At 58.0% G+C, this 12,361-nt stretch overlaps 1 protein-coding gene across 4 annotated transcripts in view; it reads right to left on the minus strand.

Annotated features, from left to right (window-relative positions):
- GNG7 (G protein subunit gamma 7) overlaps positions 1–12,361 on the minus strand; it is a 126,096-nt gene that overhangs the window by 23,022 nt on the left and 90,713 nt on the right. For 2 of the 4 annotated variants that reach the window (XM_023644376.2, XM_070272438.1), the window contains exon 3: positions 7,867–7,906. The exons of the other annotated variants lie outside the window; for them this stretch is intronic. The gene's annotated coding sequence lies outside the window, so the exon portion shown is untranslated. The remainder of the gene's footprint in view (positions 1–7,866; positions 7,907–12,361) is intronic. 4 annotated transcript variants of the gene reach the window in all.

The raw sequence follows: 12,361 nt of genomic DNA on the forward strand, positions 1-12,361 counted from the left end.
GGGGCCTTCTCTGACCCTCCGTGGGTCCGTGACCTTGTGGTGGGACCGCGGGGACCGTGACACCCGAGCTGGCTTTCGCCAGGGGCTGTTCCCCGAGAGAGGGCACGTGCCCATGGGGGACCAGCGTCTTGTGACTGCCTGTCAGCCGCTCCTTTGTGTGCGGGCTAAATCGGGTCCCCAGTGGCTATATTTAGAAAGGGCCGGAGAAAAGGGAACGAAGGAGGTGCCCACAGAGTGAGGTCGCCTTTGGCTGGCAGCGCGGAGCCCCAGACCGAGCTGGCTCGTGGGCGCGGGCGGACGGCGACCCTGCGGTGACGAAGGGTGACGAGGGAGCAGAAGAAAAGACTCTCTCTGTGCTCCCAGAGGAGGACTGCGGTCATGTGAGCATTTGCAAGCCTGGGAGCCGGGCCGGGCCAGGACACCAAGCCCCTGTCACATGGCACCGGGGCTCCGGCTTCCCGGCACTAAGGAAATGCCCCGAGAAGGTGCAACTCAGGAGCCAAAGGGCAGGAGGGCTGGGAGAGAGGGGAGGGCAGATCCAGGCCTTCCTACCTCGGTTCAGGCAAGTCTTTCTCCACCTGGGCCCAGACAAACTCCTACACATCCTGCAAAGCCCTGTGAGACGTCATCCCCTCTGAGAAGCCCCTGGTCTTCTGTCTGTGCACAACCTGGCTGCACCAAACCCCGTTTTTGGGGTGTCTGCAACTTCTTGGGCACTGTATGTGTTTCCTCTGGCTGCCATCACAAATTACCACCGACTTAGTGACTTAAAACCACATACATTTATTATCTGTAGGTCCGACATCTAAAATGGGTCTCACTAGGCTAAAACCCAGGTGAGGCCAGGGCGGGTCCTCCCGGAGGCCCCAGGGCAGGAGCGTGTCCCGCCTCCTCCAGCTTCCAGAGGCGCCGCGTCCTGGGCTCGGGGGCCCATCCCTCGTCTGCACGGCCAGCAGCGCAGCGTCTCCATCTCAGCTTCTGACCCTCCTGCCTCCCTCTGCTCAGGACCCTGGGATGACCCTGGGCCCTGGAAACCCTGGGTCACCCTCGTCCCAGGGGCCTCGACTTAACCCGTCTGCAGAGTCCTTGAGCAAAACAGACCCACAGAGGCTCTTCCCCAGGGCTAGCTGCAGTTAGAGACATTTCTCATGCCAAAAATGAAAAAAAAAAAAGCCAACAATGTGATTTAACTGAACAGTTTATTTATTTTTATTTTTTTGCTGAGGAAGATTGGCCCTGAGCTAACATCTGTGCCCATCTTCCTCTATTTTGTAGGTGGGACGCTGCCACAGCACGGCTAGGTCCACGCCCACGGATCTGAATCAGTGAACCCCAGCCTGTCAAAGTGCAGCACATGAACTTAACTGCTGTGCCACGGGCTGGCTCCGTCTGAATAGCTTTAGAGAGGTGCCTGGTGTGGGGGGCCAGAGTCCAGAGCCGTGGTTCTCAACCAGGGGGGATTTGCCCCCCAGGGGACACTGGCTATGTCTGGGGACATCTGTGGCTGTCACACTGGGGGTGCTCCTGGCATCAAGTGGGTGGGGCCAGGGATGCTGCTCGACCCCCTGCAGTACCCAGGACGGCCTCCCAGAGAGTGACCCGGCCCTGATGTCACAGTGCCGGGTGGTCTGGCAGGAAGCTTGACCCTCCAACACGGCAACAGGGCCGGCAGAGTAGCAGTCTTGGTCCAGGATGCAAGTTTCGGCCTTGACTGAGGTGTCTCCGGGCTGCATCTTCACTGGGGGACCCGGACGGGGAGCGAAGGGTCCACATTAGCGCTGTGGTGCTAAGCGTGCAAGTTTGGTGCGTCCTGTGGAACTTTCCAGCGAGGGACAACGGCAGCTGCCCTGCTGAGGACCCACAGCACCCAAACCCCAGGGAGGGAGCTCAGTGCCCGGTGCCCACGGGGGGCGGCAGGGGCGTTGGGCCAGCGCTCGATCTGCAGACGACCCTCGTGAGACTGAGTTCATCGCGGCCTCCCAGCGGCCTCTGCCCAGGATGAGGTTTCGATGACCCGCACGGAATTTCTAACAATGAGCCCGAGTGTCTGCTTCTGCTCACGCTGACATCCCCCTTCTCGTCCGTCCAAATTCCATGACGCCTTTTCTTGTTAATGCAGAAACGCGGCCAAGCCCCGGGCTGCCCAGGAAGCGGGGAAATGTGGCCGCCTCGGGGGCGGGGGTGCCCCGACCCTCGGATCCTGGCAGGACCGAGGGAAGACGGCCGGGCGACTCCAGCCCTGGAGGTGGAGGGGACGCAGAGGAGGGAGCCCCCGGTGCACGCGCCCTCGTGGGATCCTCACGGGACTTCCGTGTGGCGGCCGTCCGTCCGGTCTCGGATTTTCAGAGAGGGCCGGGCAGAGCCCCCCGACTTCTAGACGCCTTCCTCGCCGGCCCGACGGTCAGCCTGTGTTTCAGAAGCCACACGAGGCAAGGAGCTGTGGGCAACCCTCAGCTGACAGGCAGGGAGCACCCAGGGGCGCCGTCCCACAGCCGCAAGTGAAGGAACCCTGCCAACGCCCCGAGGGACCCTGGAGCAGCCTCACCTCCAGCTGAGTCCCCGGGTAAGAATGCAGCTCCAGTGACCCCCGGATGGCGGCCTGGGGGGACCCTGAGCAGAGGCCCCTGCCTCACAGACACTGTGAGCTGATAAACGGGCAGAGCTTGGGGTGATTTCTCTCGCAGCGTCGCTGACTAATACAGCAGAGGAGCGCAACCAAGACAGAGAACTGGGGCCCAGAGGAGACGCAAGGGGATGCGGCCCCAGGTGGCCGGCCAAGACGTTCCCCACTTATTCCTATGATGTCACGTCCCCTGGGTCTTCTGCCCCTAAATTATCTACATGACTGTAAAAATAACACAGACAGAAAATATAAAAATAATGCAAAATAAATAATAACGTCTCCCTCCTGATCCCAAAATCTTGCACTAAAACGATCGTTCTAGGAAGACACAGCCGTGTGTCCTGCTTGGAGAAGCCAGCCCAAGGCCACGTGGCTGGGGAGTGGCAGGGCCCAGAGGGGAAGCCAGGGGCCCGGCCAGCATCAGCCCCGGTTCCCAAGGTGTGACAGGGAAGGAACAGCGGCCGGAATAAGGAGATGTGCCGGTCAACCACGCACTGAAGGGCCATCGCGTGACGAAAACACTTGCCACGGGCGGCAATCTGCTGCGTCTGAAGCCAAACCCAACGGCCTCCGACCACCGGGAGCCGTCCAGAGACTGGACTCCCCCATCTGGTCAGACACGCTGGCCTGTCCCCTCTGTGCCCTCTGTCCCCTGACCCTGCTGCGGACGTGCGGGCCCCACGCCCAGACACGGGAGGGCCAGCGTCTCCTTCTTGTCTACCGTGTCGCGGGCACAGAGGCGAGAGCTCCGACTGCGTCCTGACTCTGACGGCCCGCACCTGCCCCGTTTACGACCGTCTCTCCCCGTCCCCTCGGCTCATCCCCCAGAGGCTGTGGACGCGGGAGAGAACACGGAACCGGCCCCCGCCCCCCACCCCGCGGCTGTGCTCGCTCCTTGTCCCCCTCACCCATCATCATCTTAACAGCTTTACTGAGACACAGATTCCGAGACCGCACGGTTCACTCATTTAAAGTACTCCACGGTTTTTAAAAATTGTGGTGAAATATATATAACATGATATTTGCCATTCGAACCGTTTTTAAGTGTACAATTCAGTGGCATGAAGTACATTCACATTATTGTGCAAACAGCACCTCTGTGTAGTTCCAGAACATTCCATCACCCCAAAAAGAAGCCCCATCCTCATCAGCATCACCCCCACCCCCTCCCCAGCCCCTGGCCCCCACGAGCCCGCTCTCTGTCTGTGGATCTGCCTGTTCTGGACGTTTCATGTCCATGGGGTCACGCGCCGTGTGTCCTTCTGTGTCTGCTTCTCTCCCTGAGCGTCGCGTGTGCAGGTCCGTCCACGTGCAGCTGTGTCAGGGCCTCGCTCCTCTTCACGGCTGCGTCATATTCCAGCGTGTGGGTGGCCACATTTGTGTGTGTCCCTCACCCGTCGATGGCCGTTTGGGCCGCGTCCACCTTTTGGCCGTTGTGAATCGTGCTGCTGTGAACACGTGTGTACAAATATCTGTTCGAGAATTTGGCCTTTTAAAGCTGCCTCCTCAGTCACCTTCTCACCAAACGCCCAGCTGCTGTCCGTGCCCTGACTCTCCCAGGGAAACTGACGATACTCCCAGAGGGCTCTGAGGTGTCCCGTCCAGACGGACAACTGGCTGTGCAGCCTGGGAGACCCTGTGACAGTTAATTTGTGTGTCTACCTGGCTGGGCCATGGGACACCCAGATAGATGGTCACACAGTCTTCTGGATGTTCCGTGGGGGTGTCACTGGATGAGATGAACTTTGAGTAACGTGCTGGCCCTCTCCAATGTGGGTGGGCCTTGTCTGATCAGTTGAGGGTCTGGACAGAACAAAAGACAGGCCTCCCCTGAGCAGAAGAGAATTCTCCAGCCACGGCCTTGGTCTAGTACCACCCCGCTGGCCCTCCTGGGAATCCACCCTGCAGATTTTGGACTCGTCAGCCTCCGTAATCAATTCCTTAAAATAAATCTCTCTCTCTCTCTCCGCATCCTATTGGCTCTGTCTCTCTGGAGAACGTTGACTGATACAAACCGACCGCCAGGCGCTCTGTGCTCAGAGAGGAATGAGCTCAAATCCAGGCCCCGTCGTCCACCGGCCGCTGGGCCTCGCTGAGACCCTCTGCTGCTCAGCCTCAGTTTCCCCACTATAAAGTCTGGATAAGGAAGGCTGCTCCCTGGGTGCCTGACGGACGGCTGCTCCGTGGCCGAGGGGGTCTGCAGACGCGGGAGGAGGGGAGGGGAGGCAGCGGGCAGCAGCGTGGGCATGGGGGGCTGTCTGGGAGCCGGGGCTCAGCACCTGCTCACAGCCACGGCCCGATGTCACCGGCTGGGGCTCGTGTCCTCCCTGCTGGCGGCTACCGCAGGGCAGGGACCTAATCCCGCGGCCCGTGGCCACGCGCCTGCTCTCCTGGCCCCTGAGCCCCGCGAGGTGGTTCCGCTGTCATCCTCGTACACGTGTATGTGCGTCCCGGAGGACCAGATGCAGGTGAGCCCTGGGCTCCCCGCCAGGAGGATGGGTTGTGTGTCTGTGCCTCACTGACCGAGAGGGTGCGGGCCCCTGGTCATCACTCAGAAACGGCTGCGGGCCCAGCATCATGTCATTGGCGTCATCTGACTGTCGGCGGGGCCAGGGTGAGGCTGGGGAGCCACTCGCCTTGGGCACCGAAAACTGTCACCACGGGAACTCACATTTTCACGTAATATTTTCTGAAAAAGTCAAAATGGGGGCTGGCCCCAAGGCGTAGTAGTTAAGTCTGGCACGCTCCACTTTGGCGGCCCTTGTTTGGTTCCCAGGTGGGGACCTACACCACTCATCGGTGGCCACGTGGTGGTGGAGTCCCACGTACAGAACAGAGGAAGACTGGCACAGATGTTAGCTCAGGGCGAATCTTCCTCAGCAAAAAAAAAAAAAAAAAAAAAGTCAAAATGAAAGAAAAATATTCATGATAAACCAAATATCAAGCTTTTCAAAAGAGACAGGATCAGATAGGGCTGGGATTAGGGTAAGGTGATGGCCTCTGCAGGTAACATTTTGACCTTCAACTGTGGATTTTTTTTTCTTTTGCTGAGGAAGATTTGCCCTGAGCGAACATCTGTGCCCATCTTCCTCTACTTTGTATGTGGGACGCCACCACAGCACGGCTGACAAGTGGTATAGATCCACACCCGGGATCTGAACCGGTGAACCCTGGGTTGCTGAAGTATAGCATGCGAACCTAACAACCACGCCACCAGGCCGGCTCCTGGATTTTTCTTTTGGGCATTAATTTCGATTTTTAGGAAATATTGCTACATTAAGATACGACTTACCGTGATGACTAGGTATTTCAGCCCCCCTTGAGTTCTGTGCCCGGGGACAGTGCCCAGCTCTCCTTACTTGGGTCTCGGCTCTGCCTCCGACACTCACAGGCTACAGGGAGCAGAGGTCCGGCACCCTTGGGGCAAACGAGGCCAAGAGGCACCAGCCAGGGAGGTGAGCCCCCACTTACGAGCCTGCCGTGGGCCGGGGCGCCAGCCTCTGCAAGGCTCCTTAGGACTGCTGGGGGCTCTCATCCCCATCTCAGAGGTCCAGGTGACAGGGGCCACCCAAGCCACAGCCTGTGTTCCCCTAAAAGGTGTGTTCAAGTCCTAACCCCTTAACCCCCGGTACCCAGGAATGGGGCCTTATCTGGAAACAGGGTCACTGTAGATGTAATTAGTTCAGATGAGGTCACACTGGAGTAGGGTGGCCATAAATCCAATGACAAGTGTCCTTATAAGAGGAGAGGACACAGACACACAGGGAGACGGCCACGTGACGACAGAGGCAGAGATTGGAGTGACGTGTCCACAAGCCAAGGACGGCCAGCCACCACCAGAAGCTGGAAGAGGCAGGAAGGACCCTCCCCTGGGGTCTGTGGAGGGAGCGCGGCCCTGAGACACCTCGATCTCGGACTTCTGGCCTCCAGACTGCGAGGACGCATTTCTGTGGTTTTAAGGCCCCCTGTTTGTAGTACTTTGCTGTGGCAGCCCCAGGACCCTACTTCAGGGAGCGTTCTCTCTCAGCCCCCGCCAGCCGCCCCCCAGCCCTGGACCCTGCAGCCTCACTCCTGCTGCAGCCCCGTACCCTGGGGCCTCACACTGCGCCCCCGTCCCGTCTAGGAAGCAGGCAGTCCGGGTTCCTGGTGGCATTAAGAGAGGCTCAGAGAGGAAGTGGTGAAGCCGGGGTCCAGAGGATAGCGCCCCCCCAACTCCAAAACTAGCCCCCCTGCTACCTGACCAGCCAGCCCCCCGCAGGGTCCCGAGGTGACCCCGGGATGGGAGCCCGTTCGAGCCACACCGCCCCCCAACGCCCTCGACTGAGAAACACATCCGGATGCGCTTTCCTGCCCACACCGATTATGGAGCAGATGGACACTCAGCAACACCCTCTTAAGACAACCAGTGGGTCCAGGAAGAGACCGCAGGGGGAACCAGCAGAATGAAAACGCAAAACGCCAAAACTCGCCGGATGCCGCGAAGGCAGCGCCCGGAGGGAACCCGACGGCTGCGAATGTCTGCTTTGGGAAAGATCTCACATCCACACGACTCGACTTCACGCCCTAAAGGAACCAGAGCGGAAAGAGCGAAAGAAACAGGCCGGCAGGAGGAAGGGAATGACAAGGGCGTCGCGGAGACAAATGGAACAGACTCGAGAAACGAGAGCAGAACCAACGAAACCGAAAGTCGGTTCTTTGGAAAGATGGACGGCGCTGGCAAACCCTCAGCCAGAGGGATCGAGAAAAAAGGAGAGAGGATGCAAGGACCTGAAGGGGGGCAGGAGGGCAGGACGTTGCCATCGACTTTGGGAAACGCAAAGGATCATGGGAGAATCCGTGGATAATCGGATGCCAACAAATTAGGTAACTGACGTGAAATGGACACATTTCCTGGAAACACACACATCACCGCCCAGCCGCGGTTCCAGACCGGCCTCAACAGACGCCCGGCGCTGTGCAGTTTCATATCAACAGACTCGTTTAATCTTTGCGACCTTCTCGGGAAGCTGCAGGACGTTATTTCCGTGGCAGAGATGAAAGGGATCCGCCCAAACGTGACAAGAGCCGCCGAGAGGCGGACGGAGGATTTGAACCCAGGTTTCCTGGCTCTGAGCCCAGAGCTCTTTTCACGGTGACACAATTCCCAGCGTGTCATGTGGGCGTGAAACACTGTGGCTTGTTTGTTCCTTTTGCTAAAAAACAAGAGATTCCAAGCTCATGAAGTCAGATAAAACGCTACATACCTTTTTTTAGTTTTTTCTAATCAAGGAGCACCGCTTCCCCCTGTTTGAAAAAGGAGAGAGAGAGAGAGAAAAAAAAAAAAAAGCACGGTTACATATTTTTCACTTAACCATCTCCAGCTTCTCTCGGAGAAATACTTTGCTGTCGCCAAAAACGGGGCATGGTTATTGGAAACGGCCGTGTCCCGCCAAGAAACTGGGGGGGTGGGGGGGAGAATCCACTTTATTCTTTACAACCAGTCCATTCACGAGAGACAACCATGTTTCTTTGGGGTGGGATGCGGAGACAGCGAGGGGGGTCAAGTTTTTTTCTGGAACTTGTATTATTCCATCTCAGAACACGGGGACCCCAAGCCATCAGACACGCGGGTACTAGCAAAACACAATCTTCAGGAACTGAGCCCAAAATGAAATACACCGCATGGGGTTTTTCCATGTCTGGCTTTTGTTTTGATGGGAGCCACGTACCGGGCGAAACAGGGAGGATGCGAACTCAGGGCCGAACCAATTAACCTCGGTGGGGGGGGGGCAGAAGAGGTGACAGGTATACGGGCACAGGGAGGCAAGGGGTCTGAGGCCGGCCACCCGGGGCCCGGAGGTCAACGGGAAAGGAAGGAAGTCCCCGTGATGGAGGCCTGGGGCTGGGGGGGGGGGCTCGGGCACTTCGGAGCCGCTGTTTTCCGGGGAACGGGACCCTCTGCTCCAAGTGGAACCCTGGAAAGAGCATGCGTCTCTGATACTCGATGCAAACAGCATGGGGGTCCCTGGGGGCTGCCATGTCCAGCTCTTGGGGTGACCCCGAGACCAAAAAAGCCAGGCCACACCCGCCTCTCCACACCCCATTGGCTGCCCTGAGAATGCACGGCCCAGGGAGGCACGGAGGGAGAGGCGAGTGGAACCCCATCCCGTCCAGCAGCATCGCCATCTACACGGCCGGCGCCGGCCTCCTATTTGTGGAGGAAGAGGCTCCAGGCTACGAGGCCCTGCTGTGACTCTGCACGTCCACCTCGGCCAGCCGGGCCTCTGTCTGTCCTCCCACGGGGGACCCCTGCAGTGGCCGGGACATGGGCCACGCTCTGCAAAGCCGGCAGCCAGCCTGCCCTCCGGTTCGTGGGGAGGCCGGACCCTGGGGCTCGCGCTGCTGTGGGCTGGCCTGGGGAGGTCAACAGAAGCCCCCGCCCCGGCCAACGCAGGCCAGACTTCCTGAGCTGAAAGGCCGGCCTGCGGGCGGGGCTGTTTCCCTCTGGTTCCGAAGGCCCCCTATGGTCTCTGAGAGCCGGCCCCTCTTCCTTTGCAAACATCTGCTCTTTCCACAAACGAACGGGGTTTTTTCCACCTACACAAAGGGATACACCACTGCTGCCAAGCCCTGAGGGCCGGAGCCCTTCTCTGCAGCCCTGGGCCCTGGGGGGTGGGGCTGGCACTGGAGGCTGAGGGGGCCTGAGGATGGGCGGGAACCCCCCACCTCAGGGCTCAGCCTGAGGCTTAGGGCAGCTCCAGGGCAGACAGGAAGGAGGTGGCTGGGGTGGCTTTCTCTAAATTGGGGTCTCCCCCGGTGCCCCAGGCATTGCTGACATCGGGGTGGGTCACTCTCCTTGGGGGGGCCCATCCTGGGCAGCATCTTGGGCCCCACTCACTCAATGCCAGGAGCAGCCCCAGTCATGACACCCACAGATGTCCCCAGACAGGGCCCAGTGTCCCCTGGGGGCAGAAGCACCCCTGAGAGACGCCCTGCCTCGAGGAAGGGCTGCGTGAGACACAGAGAACTCAGGCACCTCCTGATGCCCTCCTGAAACGCCCTGACGCCCGTGGTCCCCATCGCCTGCTGGAGGGCAGCACTGGGGCTCCTGTGGCCTGGTGGGGGGACAGACCACTGCTGGGCTGGACCCCGGGGTGCTCAGGGGACGAGCATCAGAGGTGGCACCTCCCCGTCAGCCTCTCCTCCCGGCCACGGGCTGGGCCTCTGAGAAGGGCGTTGCTGGGGCTGTGACGTGCTTGTGACAGCAAACTCGCGTGGGCTCCAGGCTGGGGGTTAGAGACAGTCCCCATTTTCCGCGGATTCCAGATTTACAAATTTTCTCACTCTTGAAAATTTATCTCTAAGCACCGAAATGAGACACGGGGGTTTTCCCAGTGGACACACGCAGCGCCGAGGTGAGAAATCTGAGTCACCGACAAGCCCGTGCCCGGCTGAGCCAGAACGAGGGGACACTCTGCCTTCTTGTTTCAGCTCAGCCTGTAAACCAGGGTCCTGCTAACTATTTAGGGCCATGGCTGTTGCATTTCTGTTCTTTGCTGGGTGATTCTGCTGTTTCGAGGGGACCCCAAGCGCAGAGCAGAAGTGCCCTGGGGTGAGAAGGCGCGAGAAGGCCATGTACATACACAGCCCCCTACTGCTACCAATTCAGGTCCTTATGCTGTTTGATCACCTGCCTTTAAAATTCTTAACATTAAGTTGTGAGGGAAACGTCACTTTCCCACGACATCTCCAGTTCTCGTGACGCTTGACATTTTTAAAAAATACATTTTATTCTGTAACAATTTTAGATGGATGGAAAAGTGGCAAAAATACTCCAGACAATCCTCCCATGGCCTTGGCCCAGCTTGCCCCAAGGCGGACGTCTTGTCGAAAGGAAGCAGTGAAGGCGGCCCGGTACCGTGAACGGAACCCCACACTTTATCTGGATTTCAACAGTTTTTCCCCCAAACGTCCTGTCCAGGATGCTATATTGCATTTAGGAATGTGACTTTTTATGCCCGTGTTTTAAACGTTATGGATGTACTGTAATTTATATGGTTAAGTTCACGCACTCTGGTTTGGTGGCCCGGGGTTCACCGGTTCAGATCCTGAGCTCGGACCGACACACGAGCTAGAAGGATTTACAGGTAGGATATACAGGTATCTACTGGGTCTTTGGGGAGAAAAAAGAAAAAAAGAGGAAGAGTGGCAACAGATGTTAGCTCAGGGCCAATCTTCCTCAGCAAAAAAAAGCATAAAAAAACCAAAAACAAAACCCACACACAGAGAAGTGTACAGACCCATCCACATACAGCTCTGCATTTTAAAAGTGCACACACCTTGTCCACCTTGCCCGAGCCAGACACAACATTTCCAGCACCCGGAAGGCATCCCAGGGCCTCCTCCCCCGGTGACTCAAAGCTCTGAAGTTATTATTACTCCTATTTCCATTATTACTATCATCCTGACTTCCGCTCCCGAAGATGGGAAAGAGGGTACAGATTTGGACTGCAGGATGAGATGTTTAGGAGAGAAGGAAGCACTTCCTAGAAGATTCTAGAAGGTTCTAGAAGCCAGCCAGCCAGCATCTGCTCAGAGGCACTGAGGAGTCAGTCACCCTGGCCAGAGGTGCAGCAAGGGGATTTGGAGTGAGCGCCAGCCCCGGCTTTGGATGTTGGTCGGGACCAGCTGCCCACTCGCTCTCTGAATCTTGATGCTCTCGTCTGCAACATGAGGCCCCGAGGGTGGCAGTGAGGACCAAACGAGAGAAGCACAGACCTGGAAATTTGGAAGGCGGAAGGCGCCATCCAGGGCAACAAAGATGCAAATCATACAATATGTATCATATATAATAGACAACATCTATCATATATAATATGCATCATATATAATATATAACATGTATCATATATAATATATAACATGTATCATCTATATCACCTGTCATCTATAATATGGACGCCAACCCCGGTTGTTGCAAGTGGGTGGGTGTCGCAGGGTCCTGGGGTCGAGTTGAAAGGCCCTCTGGTTCTGGGGCTGACGCAGGCTGATCCTTGGTCCCCTCCCCTGATTTGATCCCAAGTTTATGGATGTCGGAGCCCCTGCAGGAGATGCGGCCGGTTGAGGTCACCAGGGCCGGGGTGGGGATGCCACGCTTACTGAGCGTTTATGACGGGTCACAAGTCTAATCTCCCTTCTTTCTCCTCCACACTCCTGGGGGCGGTGTTAGGAGGACTTCTGTGGGCCGGGCCAGGCCGGGTCCCCGAGGCTCTGGGAAGGAAGAGGGGAACATTCCAGAATGCCCGGTTACTCTGTGCTTTTGCATTAACAAGGCTCTGCTTTATATGAGGCGTGGGCAGAGGGGTGTGTGTGTGTGTGGGTAGGACAGGGGCAGGTCACTAGGTCAGGGGATCTCTCCTGAGGCCATCTCACTCCCCAGGGGACACGGGGTGATGCCTGGGGACATCTGTGGTTGTCACAGCTCCTGGCATCAAGTGTGTGGGGGCCAGGGCTGCTGCTCCATCCCCTACAGCGCCCAGGACGGCCCCAAAGAGAGTGACCCGGCCGTAGTCCAAGGTGTGGAACGGGGACCAGGCCTGGGTCCCTTCACACCCATCAGTGCGTCCTCCGGGCCCAGGATGCACGCCTGCCTCCCGGCCTGTGGCTGCGCCTCAAGCCGCCCCTCCTCGAAGAATTTACAAAGAGATCCTCAGCTTTTCGGCTTTTTGTTTCGAGTCTCAGAAACGTCCAGGGGGCCGG

The sequence above is a fragment of the Equus caballus genome, chromosome 7 (genome assembly GCF_041296265.1).
Source record: "Equus caballus isolate H_3958 breed thoroughbred chromosome 7, TB-T2T, whole genome shotgun sequence".
NCBI classification, from domain to species: Eukaryota; Metazoa; Chordata; class Mammalia; order Perissodactyla; family Equidae; genus Equus; species Equus caballus.